The sequence below is a fragment of the Enoplosus armatus genome, chromosome 7 (assembly GCF_043641665.1).
Source record: "Enoplosus armatus isolate fEnoArm2 chromosome 7, fEnoArm2.hap1, whole genome shotgun sequence".
Taxonomy (NCBI): domain Eukaryota; kingdom Metazoa; phylum Chordata; class Actinopteri; order Centrarchiformes; family Enoplosidae; genus Enoplosus; species Enoplosus armatus.
This window is the reverse complement of record NC_092186.1, coordinates 4,533,463-4,553,424: the sequence shown is the minus strand read 5'-3', so window position 1 is coordinate 4,553,424 and position 19,962 is coordinate 4,533,463. Positions and strand designations below refer to the sequence as shown.

Below are 19,962 nucleotides of genomic sequence, written 5' to 3'. Positions count from 1 at the left end.
CAAAGTACGGCTGAGCCTGATGAGAATGTGTCATAAAGTGTTGGAAAAATTGAAATTATGACCTCGAGGAAAAGTTAAGGGATCACCAAAGTCATTACAATTCATCGTGTAGGGAACATGAACATATGAGTCAAATTTTGTTCCAATCCACCCCATATTTGTCGAGATATTTCAGTCTGGACCAAAATTGTGGACCGACAGACATTGCCATCCTTAGAGCCATGCTGCTAGCTGCTAGCATGGCTTAATAATTGCCACAGTTCCTTGGTTTATATTATTTATATACCACAACCTCCACTGAGCACCTCTCCAAGTTTGTATCATCTTTCTTCTCTGTTATTGGGAATTATTGGTGTTTGGAGTTTCAGCAAAGACAACTTCTCATTTTAAGCAGCCAAAAATCACCAGTTCTGACACGGTAGATATTATAACTCAAGTTTGTTTGCACACTCTGGGATTTATTATTGGTTTTCCCCTCCTCCCTCTAAGATCGCTTCTCTGTCTTTTCGTCTCCCTTTTCACTCAGGAGAGTCTTTAACTGTCTGAGTTGGATCTCCTAGTTGTAAATGTTAATGTGTAACAAGGTGAACTGGGATCGATGAGGATATTAAACCGACCAACCTCTCTTTGTCTTATCAGCCTGATGAGGCAGAACACGCCATGCCGCTGTCTCTTTCTCATTCGCACAAACACACAAACACAAGCACATACATAAAAGATACAAGTCATTTCTTTCAGTGTTTCTTCTCTCCCCTCGCACACCCGCATAAAAGCCTACACGCAATATCCATTTTTTCTCTGTCTCCATCTCTGCCATGCTAAATAATTTAATCACTTAACAGCCACAGACAACCATGCTATTCCAGTCTCCACCATGGAGGGTAAATTATAGCTCCGTGGCTAGAGAACAGCCATTACTGTAAGGCCTTATGAAGACATATGACGGAGCCATGCTTTGTTGAGATCTTGTCATTGTTAAAGCACTAAATGTGGCAGAGGTGGAGTGAAGTATTACATGCCCTTTAAAGTGGATATAGTGTAATGCTGGTGTGGGTTTTTTGTTCTGTTATTGTTGGATGTGCAATGACTGAAAAAAGTGGCCAAAGGAAGGGCGTGTGTGTGTGTTTGAATGTGTATGTATGGGTCTCAAGTAAGCTAGAGAGAAGGGAGGAGTATAACTGAGAGGGCCAGACATGCTCACATACATACAACAGAGGCGCAGACAGCATGTACGATCCACACACATACGGCCCACATGGTCATAAACTGTGAGCTGCATGCAAGCGTCCATGCGAACCCTTACAGACATGGGCAAATGTCCCCCCTTGCAGGACTTACTCGTCATTTTCCATTTAGTTTCACTCCATTTCCATCTTCAGTCTGACATTGCCTCCCCTCTTACGGATTTGTGTGGGGGAGGGGGGATTCGATTTTCCCTAACCAATCACTAGAGGCCGACATATACGCCTTCATTTTGACGACGCTTGACAACGGCGTTAGTCCCGCTCATAGTGCTGATTGGCTAATCATTATCTCCCCCACGGGGCTCATTAGATCGATGGCTTTACAACAGAGAAGCCGCTGTTTCATGTCATAATGCCAGACCAGAAGCATTCAACTCAGTAGAGTGGGCGGATTCAAAGGTGTCTCCATGGTGGGGGGTGGGAGCTTTTATGTATCTTAAACAATCCAACATTTTTTGAAACTTTCTTACGGATCCACAATTAGAAATCTGGTCCTAAGAAGGCCTATTATGTGTCTGTTATATGCAAAAATGTATATCTATATTTTGTTTTTCATTATAAAACTGTACCCCTCCTCCTTTCTCTATTTGTGAGTGTGTATTTATACTGTATACAGAGTTCTAATAACTCTGCTTGCTGTGCGTCGTCAAAAATATTGTTTCATTTGTTAAGGTGCAACTTAACAAATGTGCTTTCAATCCTGCCTGACCATTCATACACATACATCTCACACACATCTATGCAAAAATGCAATCCAAAACAGTAAAACCACAAACTGTGATTCAATTTGACCACGATATTCCTGTTTTCCCCTTCACCTGATTCTTCATGGCAGGTTTCACTACTTTCCCTTGCGTACACAAGGAGCTATGCAAATAAAGCTTCAAATCAAGTGAAGGCAAATACGTTTTATTTATATAGCCCAATATCACAAACAACAATTTGCCTCAAGGGGCTTTACAGTTTGTACAGCTTATGACAGCCTCTGTCCTTAGACCCTCGATTCGAATAAGGAAAAACTCCCTTAACAACAGAGGAGGCATCCCTCTCCCAGGACGGACAGAATAGATTCACGACAGAAGATCATAGCATATACAATTAAGATGACAGCAAGTAGATTGTAAACAGCTTCACATGGCAGAAGGGAAATTCATCAGTATGTTTTCTGAGGGAGAATTCAAGCGTCACAGGTTGTAACTCCTGCTGTTCCACTCGAGGTGACACATGTGAAAGAAACCTCCTGGCTGAATCGATGACATGAGTCCCATGTTGTGTGTTGTTGGGACGGACGACAGAAACTAACTAGTGCTGTGGCGTTCCTTTCATTCATTACTGCACAACACACTCAAGTGAGTGTGCATATGCAAACAAATACACAAGCTGATCATGACTGTGCTGGTTTGGCTGTCGATTACATTTCTTTTATTGTTATCACCTCCAATTCCTGTTGTAATCAAATGATTTCAAGTTTTACTGGTGGAGATACATTATACAGGCATTATGGAGATACATTATTGCATGTTAATGCCACGTGTAAACTGGGGTTCACGTGTCCCAATAAGCCAGAACAGCGTGAAAGTCATCCAGCACGCACAATACCTGGACCCTGAAACTGAAACAGCTAAATGGAATTCAGCCACCATTCATTTTATTATTTACACCTGTGCTTTTCCTGCTGTGAAATGTCAAAATGTCTGCTGTGAAAAAGGAGTATTTCCATTATATGCTACTGTACACTCTCTCTGTAAAACCTCCACTTGTTGTTTTCACATTTTTGCTTGTGTACTGATTAAATAAATGTCATTAACTTATTAATTTGTGAGCTGCAGAGGTGCTATAGTCCCATTTTCAGGCTAGCTGTTTCCCGCTGATTACAATCCTAAACTGAGTTAATCACCTGCTGGCTTAAGCTTAATATTTGACATTAGATATTAGAGTGCTATCCGTCTTCTCATCTGACTCTCGGCAAGAAAGTGAATAAGCGAATTTCCCGAAATGCAGAACTGTTCCTTTAAATGGAATATCATCATGCAAAACCCACTGCAATGATTACACAAATAAGCTTTGTCTCAGTCCGAGGTTTTAGTATTAAAACCAGATTCTTAACAAGATACTTTATCAAAATAAACACTCTTAATAGCAGTAGTGGAGGTGGTGTGTTTGCTGCAGAGTGAACAGAGAAGAAGAAAAAAACGCTGAGTGCTGCGTATAGATGGTGTGTTGTGGTTTTCCAGAAAGTCATTACCCTGACAGTGGTCTGCTTCGCCCCGAGGTGCTTCACTTCACAATTTGCCACGCGGAAGCTGTTTCTACATCACTGTTTTTCTCTTCATTCATTCAGCAGTGATGGGCCGCAAAGGCATCAAAATTACTTACCACTGCTGGGATAGCTGCTTTTCATCCCAAAACAACAACAACAAGTACAGGCACTGAAGTGTTCGAACGAGGCCAATATGAGATGATTGCCACCATCATAATCGTAGGGGCCCTCTTGTACTACAAACCTCCCCAGGCATGTGAAAGTACAGGCTGAGGAAATACACTGATGCCCCCCCCCCACCACCATCCCTCCATATAAAAGTCATTACCCATCCTCCACTCTCATGTTACAGCCACGCTAAAGCTCACACTACACACCACCCCAGGGTTTTCTGTCTGTGTGTGTCTGTTTGTTTCAAGTGGGCCTTGTCTGTGGTGTGTGTGTGTGTGTGCGCATGTTGATGCGCATATGCTTTCAGTTAATGCATACATGCACGCCTGAGTAGTTATCTATTTTTCATTGTTTATGTCTGCAGAGTCTTATGCATCTCTCCAGTCTCTCCTGATGCGATGTGGTTTCAAAGACCCCCCCCCCCCCTCCACCTCTGCCATTCCACCACCAACAACTGACGGCTACCACTTTCCACCCCAGCACCACTCGGATTTGTTTTGTCTGCTACTGTCATATAAAACACGTAGACGCCTCATTTTAGTTCAATATAACAATTTCAAAAAGATCCACAACACTAAGCTAACAACTGTAATATGGTTCAATAACTTAATTACTTTATTTAATTGGGCAGGCAAAATGGTTTGGGCCACTTTTTGTACCATTTGGGCAGTTTTCCCGAATGAAAGGTTAGGCATAATTCCAATGAATTGGCCTCTCCTCCAATTACAACAGGTATGATTGAAATATAAAGGGGGTTGAGTTCAGTAGGCTTGATATATTATGACGGAAAACTGATGACCAACAAAACAATATCACGTTGCAGTTATGTTACATTTGCGTTCTCCACGTGGTATCTTGTAGACTTGTAGTTACATGTGGGTTCGGAGCATATAGCCGCCCTGACGCCTTTCTGAGCAGCGCGTGTGTCGCCGAAACTCTTTTTTTTCATTTCAGCGCCCATGCTAACAGGTTAGAGCAGCCACATAGCATAATAATGTTAATAATAGTCACAGACGTGAAAAAAATTATTTTTTCAACACTTTCTTTAACACTTACTCTCAACCTTTTTAAAAACCTTTTCTAAACTAAATATAAATTAAATCTATAATGAAATGAAATAAAGCATTCTATTATTGATTATCAAAGGCAAACACGATGCAGAAAGATGGGGCCGGCAGTAGCAGCGCAGTTCAGCGGGGTAGCCGTCAGGTAAATGTAGGCGTTGAACACAGAAGTAAAATGTATATATATTTCTCCTAAAAAGCAGCATGGTCCATCTTAAGATGGCTGAGAAATCACTCCAGTTTTTGGTGGGGGTAGGGTGGAGCGTTTGACACTTTGATGGATCTCAAGTCTGAAATAAAACGTAAATGTTGCTGTAACTCAATTTAAAAGTATTTCCGTTCACTGCCGTTACCATTCATTTAGGCAGCGAAGTAGTTCAAATATAAAACACTGACGACTCCATTACATAATTTTGGTGTAACACTTAAAAATAAATAAATCAAAATGTAGTCTGTAGCTTCTTTCATTTATAGCAGCAGAGCTAGCATAACCCTACAGCTACAATCCAAAAATAGCTCTGAATTAATCATAAAATTGAGCTTTAAAAAAAAAAAAAAAATCATATTTGACCAAAACGTGTTTTTACTTAATATTTTTAAGTTGTTTTTAACGAGTTACCGCCAACCCCAGCCCGACTACACCATCCTTTTCCATACTGCGACACCCATTTTGATGTTTATGTGACTGGAGTGTGCTTCCTGCAGCGAGCTGCTCAGGCCTACCTCATTTTCGCCTGGCAGGTCAGCTGCTCTGTGTTTCAGTCTGAAGCCGTTGGCTGCTACTGAACCGTTTGGCTCTTTTCTCTACTAGCGAGCAAACCTACAATCTAGACCCAACTGTCCATCCAGCTCATTTTTAAGGGGATTTATCATCATATATGCCCGTGTATCCAAAACACACCGGCCATTGGGGATTCCTAGCACCGGTTGGCCGGGTCTGAAGGCCGTTATAACGCTTTTTTTGAGGTTTAATTAGAGCTAGAAAACAACGGTGGTGGAGGAGGAGGAGATTCCATATTAGGAGCACAGAGGAGAAGGCACCCCCCTTGTGTGATTTGGAGCTTCTGGTGAGTGTTTATCGTCGTTTTACGTTATTATTGCCGTTATAAATTATACCCCCGTGTAGAGTGGTCACGCGTTGATGTGAGTGCGGGGTTTGGGCGGGTTATTGCGCTGTTTTGAACGTTTATTTTCATATTTTCACTCGGGGGTGGGGGATGGGCAGCGTCAGCGCGTGAGTAGGCGCGCGCGCGCACACACCGTGCATGTGTTCGTAGGGCAGCTCTCGCGGTCGGTGTGTGTTTGTGAGCGCGCCCTTCCTTCCTGCTACTATACTGCTAGTTTTTGAATTAAAAACACTTTGGTTATTTTTAATCTCAACCATGAAGATGTAATTTCTAACATACGTTTCATTGTTTTGTATTTCATCACCACTGAGAATGTATTTGTTATACTTTGCACTTTAACTTTTTTACTCAACTATTTTGCTTTATTTTTGTTCATTTAGATACTTTTTTTTCAGTGATGGATTCATGCTTTTGTCTCTTACTTTGATTACTTTTTGTTTGAATACACTTTGTACCTGTTTTTTGTAAAAATACTTAAGTGTTAAAATAAGTTGGTGTTGTTTAAAAACAATATCACCAGTTCTAAACCAAAACAGAAACAGTAGTTTGAGCAGTGTTAGCATTTTGTCCTGTATTTGTACATTCCAGTTGGAGTTTATTGCACTTTACAGGCCCATAGTTATTACCACATATTACATTACCAGATAATGTTGCTCTTTAACCTTGGTTGCCTGCAACGTACAGTAAATGTGCCAAAGTTCATTGTATATGTAGTATATTGTAATGCAATATGTTATATTATTACCTTTGTCAATCTTATTCTAAGCTTTCAAGAGTGCTTTTCAGTTAGTGTCTCCAAAGCCATTGGAGGTGTGGGGGGAGGGGTGACACACACACACACACACACCCACACCCACCCACCCAGGAGGGCCACTTGCCAACCTTGTGAAGCTCAACTCAATGACACAATGTACCAGTCCCAGATAAGCCTTCGGTATCTGTGCTAGGAAGGAAAAGGCTGGTAATACAGACACTGTCAGGAGTCAGGTTTTTCAGGCTAATTGGCTTAAGGTGTATTAAGGCGTGAATTGAAATCGAAATGCAATATTTTCTTTTGTTTTTTAACACCAGCAACTTCTTTGGAATATTTTATCCTGTTGCCCACATGAGTTTTTGCCGGTGGTGTTTTGTTCAGATCAAATATTGCAACTTGTATTTAAAGTAGGTTATGTAAATGATAATGTATGAGAAGGTGTCCTGATGAGGTAGAGGTGCTGGATGTATTATATTGAAAACCCTTGGAGTCCATTATCACACATAAACCATGGCCACTTAACAAAGGGGGAAAACAAAAGCTAGAACAATACTGGATTTTTGAAGCTCATAGCAGTATTGATATTTTGTATTTACATCAAATAACAATTCATTTGTGCTTTTTAACATAAATGCAAAACACAACACAAAGCACAACATCTGCAGTCAGTGGTTGCCTGTAGTTCCTGTGATTTGTCAGGCATCATTGACTTTAGTTGGCCCTTATTATCCTGCATTTAGCTGGTTGAGCATGTTTAATATATCCCACATATTTGCATTTCTTTCCGACCATATGACGAAACTGTTTAATCATTTTTGTTGGATTAGGATCACTGACTACTTTCTTAATTATTTCCTCTCACACAGGTGTACAACATATGTGCATGTCAGCAGTCAGCTGGCTGTCAGTCTTTGTGGTATATTCAGGTGCAACTCATAACAGAAGATGTGAGGTGATGAAATCCTCCGGTCTTTGTTTGCGCTTGTACATCGAAGTTGGCTCAGCGTGCCGAGCAAGGACACCTGCCAAACGCTCAAACGAGACAAAGTATGTCTCTGTAGCTGTTTAATGCTGGCCATATAATTGTTACCATATCTTGATGAGGTGGATGTTCAAGTTATCTGAGGAACAACTGCAGGACCCATTTAGCTTCGTAGTATATGAACAGAAACTCCAGTGTCATTCGTCAGCTCAGAGTGATGAAAGAAATGCTGCATGCATAAATATAGTGCAGAATTGAGGCTAGTAGAACTGAAGCTAGTACAGAAGCGGGGTGTGACTTTGGCTCTGCGTGCGGGTGTCACTTTATTGGAAACAAAAATCCAATTCATTGAGACGGGTAACTTTTCCTTGATATTTCCTCTAACGCTTTTATTTTTGTGCTTTCATTGTCACAGCCTTAACTTCTTTTCCTTTTTATATTAATTTATGGGCTGATATGGTTGTTGTGTACCAGAATTATGATAGCTTTAGTACTGATTTATTACTGGTCAATACACCAGTGTTTCCCATGAGCTGTTGGTACCCATACAAGAACTGAACACCTGGGGGGGGGGAGTCAGCTCTCGGCTGTGCTCCCACCTCGCATTCGATGTGGGCCGAGCGCTAGTGTGAAAAGCCTGTCCTGTGTTCCATCACGGATGACCCACATTATGATCAGGGTCACCCCTGCACATGTAATGTGGGTTGTTTGGTTAAAAAAGGGTCTGAGTTAATTAATTGGTTGATCATACGCAGCATGTGCAGGGTTCCCCTCTGCTCCACTGCTGAACCTTTTTAGCAGGTATCACAATTTGAGTACATAACATTCGTGTCATAACTGCGTTGGCTAGCTATATTATCAGCCAACCCAAACAGACTGAGTAGCTTCCACAGAGATCAAAACACACCTGGACCCCTGCACACAGCAGCTGGAATGGAGAGAAATGCCGCCTCAGTCTTGTAAGGTCTGATTGGCTGTCGTGTAGCAGTTAGCCATTTCAGAATATGTATCAAAGCCAAAGAATGGTTCTGAACGTCACTTGAAATATCTTTATAACATTTTGTCCATCCGCAAGTGGGCCACATCCAAATAGCAGATGTTTTTTTTCCTTCTTTTTGGTGGTTTCTGTCTTTTTTTCAACTCTGTAGGGATGCTCCAAGGCTGAGAGGAGAAACCCCCCCAAAAAAACCTCAAAGCCAGTCTCTCCCTTTAGTACCTCTTCAGAGAATGATAGAAGTAAACGCGACTGTCACACCTGGCTACAGCGATGCATAGAACATTTTCTCGTCAGGTTATCATAGTCGTGCTAAACTGACACACAGAATATGTGTTTACAGTCTGTAGAAATCATGTATTATTAGTATTGTTAATATTTCTGTAAATGCAAAAACATAACTTGTCCTGAAACAGACAACTGTTGGCTTCAGTGGCAGTAATAGGTAATGTTAAGAAAACTGCAGCAGGAGTATTATGTAAGCAACAGATGATCTTGGGTCATCAAATGGCTATGGATTCTTTTCTGCTACTTTTGGATTTCCTTTTATGATGCCACAGTAGTTTTATGGGTTAGTGATGAGCTATTGTGCAATAAATAAGCTATGTAAGAAGTAAAAAGCCTTGAAAAATTAACAAAGTGCTTCATTTTATACCTCAATTATAGAATAATTTCAGTCTTACAAAGACAAACTGTAGAATAGGAGAAAGCTTTGAATGGCTGTAATTAACTTCTTACACATTTTACAGTTGCACTGCAGAAAAAGTGGGAAATCTGATATGGCGCTTGACAGCGGATGGCCTTGGCCACCTCTTCTTACGCAACAAGCTTGTTGACCAACCTCACATTGGGCCCATTTTCCCTGACTGTACTGGAAGCAAGGTTTCTATTAATGAGCATACTGTACCTGACGTCAGAATTTTAAAACGGGGCTGTTGGGAGAAATCTGTGGTGGTTTCTCCCTTTTGTTTGCAGCTTGGTAGTGTAGACTGAGAAGAAAGCTAGACGTGTACATTTAAATGTTCTATAGTGCAGCTAAGCGGTGACTAGAAAGGTCTTAGTATACACTGGATTTGCTTATTTGTCCTCAATGTTGCTTTTCCCAGAGCAAATGTTGAGCGCAGGACACAAGGATATGGTTAGTTACAGAACAGGCAGCAGCTGAGTCATGTTATCTTCTCAGGACACATTGATTAGTTGGCCTTATTAAATCACAGAGGAAGAGTGGTGGAGTAGTACAGTTATGTAACCGGCGCTCGTCAGTGTTGTGAATTGAGGAGGAGAAAGAGAAAATGGACAAAGGAGCGTGGTGAGTGAAAATGTCTTCCTTAGGTAACGGCCTGACACGAGACGGAGAGACACACAAATATGGAACAGCCGTGGATCCTGTACATGTGCAGACATGAGGAGGAATATTTGCTACACTTTTTAATAGAAATGAGCCCTACCTCCACAGTTGGGAGGTTGGTGATGCCGGTAATTTTAATGATTGACTCATAGATAGAAATACAATTCTGTGCATTGTAATGGTGGCGTTTGGGGGGGAGGTGTGGCACAAAAGATACTATTAACACATACGAGTACGACCTCACATCACCGCAGAGTTAAGTCACAGCCCGCTGGCACTTTCTCGTTGAAAATCCTTCATTGAGCTGATATTGTGTGATCAGGGGAGGTCTACTTCACGTAATTCATTTTACATTAAACCACATTTTTCATCAAAGAGTCAAGACCTCAGCTTGTTTATATGCAGGAGCTAAAGGATTACGAGGATCATTTTCAAACCACAAATTATAACTTACATTATTAACAGTGTAATCTTGTTATTATTAGCGTTAGTGGACAGCTATGCCATTATTAATGGCAACGTCTCATTTAATTTGAGCTAGTGGGGCATGATGGTGCAGTGGTTAGCACTGCTACCTTAGTAACAGCATATAGTGCAAAATATATATGATGTATGTGGTTCTGTTTCGATTTACGGTCATATATTTTTGGCTGCGCGGACGTGGGCAGATCACGATTCACGCCACACAGACCAGAGCAAAGATGGTTGTTGGTTTGAATCCGCTGGCTGGGGGCCTTCCTGTGTGGAGTTTTTATGTCCTCCTCCTGTCTGCCCGTGTGGGTTTCCTCTGGGTGCCCCACTTTCCTTGTGTCGAGGGTGTACCCAACGTTGTGTGGAAATTACATTTTATTTGACATCTTACAGAGTCGTGATGGTGTTGATAAGATGGACAAGCTATTAAAAAAAATGCAGAAATAATATACTGTATGTTGTAAGTCGCCGTGTGCAAAATGAATGTAGGACTGCCTTTATATTTAGGTCCTTTATCACTGTGTTTGTTCCAAGAAAGTGCAGAAAAGGTCTTTGATTTACGAGGATGTGAGAGTTCAAACAGGTTTGAAGGAGTAAATAATATTAGAGGCTCTCTCTCTCACACACACACACACACACACACACACACACACACACACACACATACCAGTGCTGCATACACACTCAGGCTTGCTCACATGCGCACACACACACAGTTGACAGCAGTCACGTGGTGTGTGTGTGTGGCAACCCCAGGGGTCAAGTTCAACATTGTGAAGAATGTGCTTGTGCTAGGTGCCCCCCCCCCCCTTTACCCATAAGGCTTTGAAGTTTACAAGCCTGCAGCCCCTCTTCCCCTCTGCTGCAGAGAGACCAAAGGTGATTATTTGCATCCTGCAGCTTCCGCCCCAACCCTCATAGAAGTTAGAGGTGCTGGGTCATCTGATATATTCCATTAGAGTGTATCACAGCTAATACAGGTACTGATGATAACCCAACATGAGAACTGAGTTACTGCTGTTAATAGTGATGGATCCAACTTGTTTAAAGACCAACCAGGAAGAACTTATTTTTTTATTGGCTACAACTGACGTCTGGCTAGTCAATTTTTCACATTTCGGCTGTATTTAGAGGTGCTTCTGTAGATGCCTCTTCAAAATAAAAAGCTGATCCCGGCTCACCTTGTGCCACAGTGCAGTCCAACTTCATCTGGCAACAGACTGTGTTGGCCTGTCAGATATGTACAAGTACACACTGCAACTCCACTGATACACTCAAGCAATTGCTGTTTGCTGCTGCAGCTCCCTCCCCCACCCCAACATCCTCCCTATGTGCTTTCTTTTATTACTGTTCATTTAACTAATATTTAACGTTCATTTATGTTTAATAATGGATGATTAGCTCTGGCAGTCCTTGTCACTGCTCATATTCTGTGAGCGCTCTCCCTCAAAGAACAGAGCCTTTTTCTGCCAAATCTAAATGTATGATAATTTGCAGTAAATCGTGAAGTCCTTGTCGCAAGTGCCTCTGATTGAGCCCCAAGCCTCGCGTTTGATAGTAAAAGCGTGACAGGAATGCTCGCAGAATGCACCAGAAAGAAAAGACAAAGGGACAGTGGGCATTCCGCGGCTTCGAGGACGCGGTCGACCCACCGACACAGGAACGCCACACCGCAGCTGCTCTGTGGGTGCAGATTTTATCCTGTAGCGTGAACTGCTGAAGCTGCCTGTGGCCTGCTGACTCTGGCTCTGCGACCCATTGCAGCGATGTTTCTGTCAGACACGTTTGATTTTGTCAGTCGAGTGTCATTGTGGATGTGTAGTGTGACTGAAATGATACAGGGCCTAGCCAATTGGAGTGAAGTAGACTTTTGAAAGTAGAAAATTGAAATTCACATGTCAATTTCACAGTCGGTGACATTAAATTGAATCAAGGGCAGCATAGGGCTACTTTATAATAAGTTACTGTTATTTAAACCGAATTGTTTAGTGTACTGTGTGAAAAAGCACCCATATAATGTATTTTTGCTCATCCAAAAAAATACTGGAAGCAAGTAAAATATTGTTTTTTTCCAAGGCTAATTTCTCAATTAAGTTTTTTATTTTGTTGACATGGTTTGACGTAAAAACCACATCTGTGCACTGGTAGAAATGTTAAGTGGTTTAACATTCTTTATTTGACCTGACGTCAAACTTAGTACTGTGCCTGCGGGATCTGTGAACCTGTCTGCGTGCTCGTTAAGATCTGATTGGGGCTGCAACCTGTACCCCACAGCAGATGTTCCCAAAGCTGCTGAAGTAGAAATAGATGAAACCGTACTGTGGTACTTTCTTGTGGACGGGTCAGAGGGTTTAAGAACTGTTGACCAAGCTGAAACAGAAGTAACAACATTTAAGAGGAAGAGAGCACATAGTAAATAAGTGTGATAGGCTTTGCTTTAATTAGTGATGGATCAGTCCATGCAGAGGTAAAAGTTAAAAGGCTCTGCTTTTGCTCTGTATATAACACATTTATTGTAGGGTTGGAAATTTGCAACCGACTAGTTGTTTAGACACAAGCTTTGCCGCGTTGACGTCAGAAGCACTAGACGTGTGAAATTGGTACCTCGGGTAACCTGTGCTCCTGAAAGGGGGTCCTGTGTTCAGATTAGGGCCTGTGTCCACTGATACCTGAAGATATGACAACTGGCCTGCTGTTATCTGTGCTTGCCTGCTACCTTTGTTCCTGCTGAATTTGTGTGTTTTTTCTTTTCTCCTTATCTGGTGGTGCTTTTTTTTCCTGCTTTGGTGAGTGACTTCAATTGATTGTATTGCTAAGCAGGTCAAGCTTTCAAATCCAGCATAGGTAGCTCACAATAATAAGAGCGATTGTTTAATAGTGGGTCTTTGATTTCACACAGAAGTAATCAAAAGCAGGAGTTTCATTTCTAGCATTTCTAGATCACTGTTGCTACCAGATTTTATCAGCTGTAGGTAGCTTACAAGGTAATAACGTTTGAAAACTCTCTCCATTTGAACTTTTAATGTTTCCAGCTGACTTGTTTTGAGATGAGAAACATGTAAAAGGGTCTTAAATATGCACTCCATGGCCACATCACTTGGCAGGGTTTCTCCCCTCTTATGAGGTTCCGCTTGTGTACTTCATGTCGGAGAGAGAGAGCCGAGGCGTATTTAACTCCCAGCTAAATGTCATGGGATCCTTTGCAGTGCTCTGATGTATTGTATTGCATTTTTATCAGCGATAGCCGGGGCTCAGCGCCGCTTTGGAAGTCGATGTGTTTATCTGTAATGCGGGGTTAAATCTGAAGGATCTATGCTTGGGGTTGAGCTCGTCTCATATGGCTTTGGATCGGCCAGCATTAAAAGAAGACTGATCACGTCGTGGATTTGTGGTGTTAACATGTGCTTAGCGATATGACCCATGTTTATGATGTGGCATTGTTGTTGAGTTAAAGGCCTGTGGTCCATAAGCTCCACATATGTACAAGAGAGCGGTGATTTTATGTCTTCAGGAAGGTGTGATGTTACAGTTGCTGCTTGCTTATGATTGTGGTTGTTATGTCTGACATGGATTACAGTGTGTGTAATGGGAGAGGAGAGAGATTTAAGCTGGCAGCCCGAAAACGTGTCTTAAATGCAAAGTGGGAGAGTACAACGTTATCGAAGAACGTGAATTTGAAAAGAAAGAAAATTGTCAAACTATCATTGGAGTGTTGTACTTTTTGTACCTTTATCTTATTATTATATTTATGTTGGTGGCCCTAACCTCCAAATACACACACAATTCAATTGACTAGTCCCGGAGAAGAGTTGACGTGTTATGAATGACATTAACTCTATTAGTCGTGGTAAAACAAAGGTGTCAGGCCCGACATTACAGGGATGTTATGTAACTTTTACAAATTTGACAACCAGACATGCGTCTGTATCAAATTTTACGAGGATATTTTGTTGCCACAATAGTTATTGTTATTATTATTATTATGATATACAAATTAAAGACAATGTAAAATTACTTCACACCATGTTTGACTCGGATTTTATCAATCCTAACAAACAGCGAACTGAACACAGTCCTTTGTGGGACACCTTAGGACAGTTTGCGGGGAATTACTATCACTGCGATGTCCGTGTCGCATAGATTTTAAGCGTCCGTTCATGGTTTCGTACAGAGTTCTTTGCGGTAGTAATTGTTAAAAAAGGCAGAACGTTTGTAAATGTGCAACAGCAGGGCTCGGTTAAATTGGGAACTTGCAAGCTACTAGCACCACCACTGACCTGTGATAGGAACATCATGTGCGCAATCTTGAGGTCGGGCTTCAGTAGCTAATGTTAGCTTAGCAAGCTACGGGGTAATGGATGTATTAAGAAAAACTGGTAAATGTGTACCATGGTGGTGACCTATTCATTCCAATGAAAGTTTCCCACTGGGTGTATTCGCAAACAGTTTTTCAGGTTTTTCAGGATCAGCATACATACGAGAGTCCTTCTCTGGTCTAGACAGACTTCTGCGGTTGTTGAGAGCGTGCGCCTAACGGACTTCCTCTAGTCGAGCTGAGCTGACTTCCTGAGTTGGCTCCTCACACTCGTGAGTGACGTGAAATCATTTACTGATGTGGTTCTTTGAGAAAACGTTATTGGTCTTGATTGATCACAATGTTTTTATAAAAAGAAAACGCGGTGCGGTTTCTGGTGGCTTTGCCCTCAGCCGCTACAGCTCTACAGACTGCTGTGGTTTTTCTGCCTCTGTAGAAACAACAGCCCTGCGGCAAAGCAAAATAAAACGGCCAAAAAAGACAGTAGCTTTGTGCTGTGTTCATAGTGCCTTTATTAGATTATTGGTAGTCATATAAATGAAATAGGCTTAATGTAATAATGAATACATGTGTTGGCAGTGTTGTAACCATCACTATCACCACTGTATCAGTATTCTTTTGACAACAACGAACAACAAAAGGACACAACAAGACATATAGTAGATTACAGCTAGATAGGCTAGTGTGCTTGGCGTATTTGTTTTGGACCTGTTGCAGTGGCTTGCTCAAACCTGAGGGCTAATTCTCAACATTTCTGGGCCACATGGAATATGTGCATATGTCAGAGGCCTTGAAAAACAAGAAGTATAGTATTCTATAATATAGAAGAGAGACTGAAATCTTATTTGTGTATTGAGTTGGTGTGTCAATCTAGATTTATGCCTGTGAATGTTAACGCTTATAGCAAGGAGTGATGCTGTGTGTTTCAAATTGTTTGCAGGATAAAGATAGGGTTGTCTCAGGCTCATCTCTAGTATCTGGGATTATCAAGGCTTATTTTTAATTGATCTGTGTTGGCTTAGGCTACAAAGTATGAAACTGAAGCCATTTTTGAATAGTTCTGTATTGTGAACCATTGTTTTCTGACAGCCCTGACACCAGATGCGGGGCTTGTGCTCAACGTCAACTTGTATACTTACACACTTACAAATTTACACACACCCCCCCCCCCCCACCTCCCTGCCTTGATGGCCTGATAAATAAACTAGCTAAAAAAAACCTGACTTGTACTCATATCTTGAACCTGTTCCAATGTCAATACTTAAATGAGCTGTGCTGGGTGAAAAGAGATTTGGCTGGTGTTCCAGTTTGCTAATCTCAAAGTGAAGTGCCAACTGTGCCAAGCGAAGGTGTCTTGCCTGTTCACTTAGTTGAGTTGGTGCTTTTATCTTCTGGGGTAAAAAAAATAAAAAATCTGATTTATTTACTTATGGAGTTCCCTTAAATCTACCTAGTTAGCTACTGTGCATATCTTAAGAACTGCAGTGCATAAGCGTTTCCCTTTGAACTGGTATCCAGCAGCAGGGGGGGTTAGGGGATGGGTTGTTTATATTAGCCTAGATTAACATGAACTCATTGCGCAAAATTGATAAATATTTCTGTGGCAAGCCCACCCTGAGCTGTTCCCTCTGGGTGCTACCGTATATAAGAGTATGTTGGTGTTCATCTTTCCCTGTTAAAAGTAGTGGTGGACCGATGTAGGTTTTTCAATGGCAGATGCCGATATTTAGAGAGCAGGGCGGCCGATGGCCGATTATATAATGCTGATATCATGTTCTTGTTGTTTTGCATCCGATAAAATAGAACAATTTGATAATAATAACAATGAGACACCAAATTGCTGAATTTAAACGGACATTTTAACACTAATGTTATTGTCCGCATAGAAAACACGATGGTGCCTGAGAGTTATAGTACAGGGCCTTTTCACCACTTTCCCAAAACTGTCCTGAAGCACATTTGTGTATGTTTTTTTATGTTTGTTGACAGACTCAATAACAAGCCAAATAGCCAATCCAAGCAATCAAACACATTAAAAAATAAAAATCCAGGCTTTCTCTAGCCCATTAGCAAATCCAACCGACTGTAAATAACGTTGGGTATCTTATAACTATCAAATCAATCGCTGACAATAGCAGATTGTTGACTTGAGACGAGAGGAGAGCTTCATCAATCCTCACTTCATCCTCTGCCTCAGCTGGCAGCAGGTCCTGCTGGCTTTGCCCACTTGAGAATAGTTCTGCTAGCTGGTTATTAATGTTCCTCTACTGCACGGGCATGATCATGTATATGAGAGCCATTGATAAAGAAAATATGTTTGTTATGTAACATGCTTAGCGATGGCAGACCACAGGCTCACCAACAATGGAAGACTTCACAGTTACACTTGGTTATCGTCCCACACCCAAATGACACATAGATACAGATACAGATACACACTGATAAATGTTTTATGACCCCGGCTCGTCGGGAGTAGGAGTGGGGGCTGGGATCGCCAATACGGTAGTTAGGGTTAGGGCCCTGCAAGCTAGTTTAGCTTGTTGAAGGCTTGCTACCATTACAGTTCCCAAATAAAAATGCTAACTAATGGTAACGTCAACAGTAAACATTGTATATGTTATAAAGAGTGGCCGTGTTTAAATCGGCCTGGTGAGTGGCGGCATCGGCCGATTATCTCAAAATGCCAGATATGGATTAATCAGTCGACCACTAGTTAAAAGGGTTGCTGATAGAGGCAGAGATTAAAAAAAAAAAAAACACAGGTGTTTCATATTTCACATTCGATCAGAGAGATAACTCTTGACAGCCTTTGTGCTGTTTACAAGCCTCATTCCCGCCATGCCAGGGCCGTGTCCTCTAGCAAGCCCTCTGCAACCTTCAACACTTCAGTGTTTCTCTGGCCACACCCAACTAGTCCTACTCTCTTTGTGGTAACATTATCTCTCCCATTGCTCTGCTGCCTCTCTCTACAGTGCTGGCGAGGCGGTGGCAGAGACTAAAAGGAAAGAGGCCCAGAAGGAATCAAGGTCAGGGAAAATAAGGAAGGAAGCAGTGAGCCAGGAGAAGGAAAAAAATCTCAATGTTCAGTGATTTTTAGTACACTTTACAGTGTTATGCAATCCAGCAACACTCTTAACACCACCTCAGTGTGCAGCCTTTATAATTATCACAGTATCACCAAAAAATGGAACATTATACGCTTCACAGAGGTAGGGTTGATTGCAGGGTTTTTGCAATGCATTGCTTTACAGCACCACCACACAGGTGTTGCTTTTTAGGGTGGCCACCTGCTGTAAATGTTGGCAGTGAACATGCTCTGATGGTGTGTTGTTGTCTCCCTCTGTCCTCAGACTGAAGAGGTGAACCATTGTTCAGGCGTCTGAATGAGTGTCAGTCACATGGTCCGACCATTCAGTCCCCACGTACTGCTGGCTGATGCTTTGAGCTTTTTACTTTCAGTTCATGGCAGCAGTCAGGGATTATTTTACATTTTGATGATTTTTTTTGCCAATGTTAAACTGGCAAATTGGTGCTGCCTGCCCCCTGAAACTGACATATGTGTTGAAATCTGCTTTACAGCAAAACGCAGACATGTTTACATTCTATGTGACTCACCAGAAAGCACTGTCTGTCATTAAGGTCTGAAAACGTGCGATTTTCTTCTTCATAAAACATTTGCAAAGCTTTTTTTTTTTTTATAACCAGCATTGTTTGCTAGATTGCAGCCCTCACACGTTACCAACTGTCAATACTTGGAATAGTATGAGAGCATTGGCAGCATGGTGAAGACAAATATACCAAATATGAGCGAGAAAGTGTATGATATCTTATTCAATTTTCTCAAATTCAGTTGTCATGTTATAAGAAGTGTAGGCAAAGGTCCTTTCAAGTATGCATTTTTCACATTTACATAAAGTTCTGTGAAGTGATAAATAAATCAAGTTTAAAATGTGTTTACTTCTATAAATAGACCCTCCACTTCCCTTTGGAGTTCTGTTAGAAATGGTTTGTGTCGAATGGACTCGTACTGACACTTCTCGTTTGGAGTGTAAGATAGTTTTTCTTATTACATGATATGACTTTGACATTGGAAGCAACTGTACCGCCGATTTCTAAAATGTTTACCAAAAGGCTTTGGTTTTCTCTCACCTAATCTAATTCAAAAGTCTCTAACCAGGTCTCCTACCTCCTTGTTGCAGGTTCTGAGCCCATGGTACAAGGCCCCAACTGTACATACTGGTGGTGCATACAGACTTACTACTGTGGTGAGTGATCTACAGCCGGGTTGGGCTGTAAAATGTTTCTACCTGCCCTTTCACGTCATAGGTCATGCTGAGAACTCTCAAAAGACAAATCACCTTGGAGTTTGTGGTTTGTCCTTTCACAATAATGGCTTTTGAATAGCCTGTCATTACTGATGTTGGTTCTTTCTGCTTGATTTTTGTGCATTCTCAGGAAAATTAACATCTCCCTTTTACAAAACTTGATGTTCCCACTAAATCTCTGTCTCAGATTACAGATACATTTTTAGTTGCTTGTATTATGCGTTATTTGTGAGTTGCTTCTTTATCTGAGTTACTGGATTTTTTGGATTTCTATTGGCCTATATCTATATTTCACAAAGAAATAAACCAAATCAAAATGCATCCCTTGGCTAGATGTGTCTGGAGCAGGACAGAGAAAGTAAACACTTCATTGCTAGTCCAGGTCAGACCTCGATTCATTCTCCATCTAGCTGCTAGCTGGATTTCGCTCATGTGCATCCTGGTATGCAAAGTGCACCTGGCCAAGGGAGCTGTGCGGCTTGAAGTTGGGTCAGATCAAGTTGGATCACATTCCCACCACTAACTAACTGCACCAGAATAAGTTCGTAACAGGACAGGAACACCTTCCTCTTGAGGGTTTCAGCATGCTTGTTTTGGTCCGTACCAATGACTCGTACCAAAAGGGGGAGTCTGATTCGAGTGGACTAAACAGTGCACATTGGGACCACATTTCCCATAAACTCTGTTGCTTCCTGTATCCCTTCCCTTCCCCAGTGTCTTATTTTACTGAGGAGAACAAACACGTTGGAAGTTGGGAGTTTATTTTTGCTCTTGTAATCATCTGCGATTGCCAGAATGTTTGAAAGCTTTAGTTTGATTTCCATTGGAAGAACGGCGCACTCTTCCTGTTTTGGACTGTTAAAGAATCCAGCAGATTTCCTGTGAACTCTACCCAGCAGAGCACAAT

The 19,962-nt window shown here is 41.6% G+C and overlaps 1 protein-coding gene across 1 annotated transcript in view; it reads left to right on the top strand.

Moving 5' to 3' along the window:
- Positions 1 to 5,593: 5,593 nt before the first annotated feature.
- The window catches only part of tbl1xr1a (TBL1X/Y related 1a), a 32,148-nt gene continuing 17,779 nt past the window's right edge, over positions 5,594 to 19,962 (top strand). The window contains exons 1-2 of the mRNA XM_070908499.1: positions 5,594 to 5,806; positions 18,930 to 18,995. The gene's annotated coding sequence lies outside the window, so the exon portion shown is untranslated. The remainder of the gene's footprint in view (positions 5,807 to 18,929; positions 18,996 to 19,962) is intronic.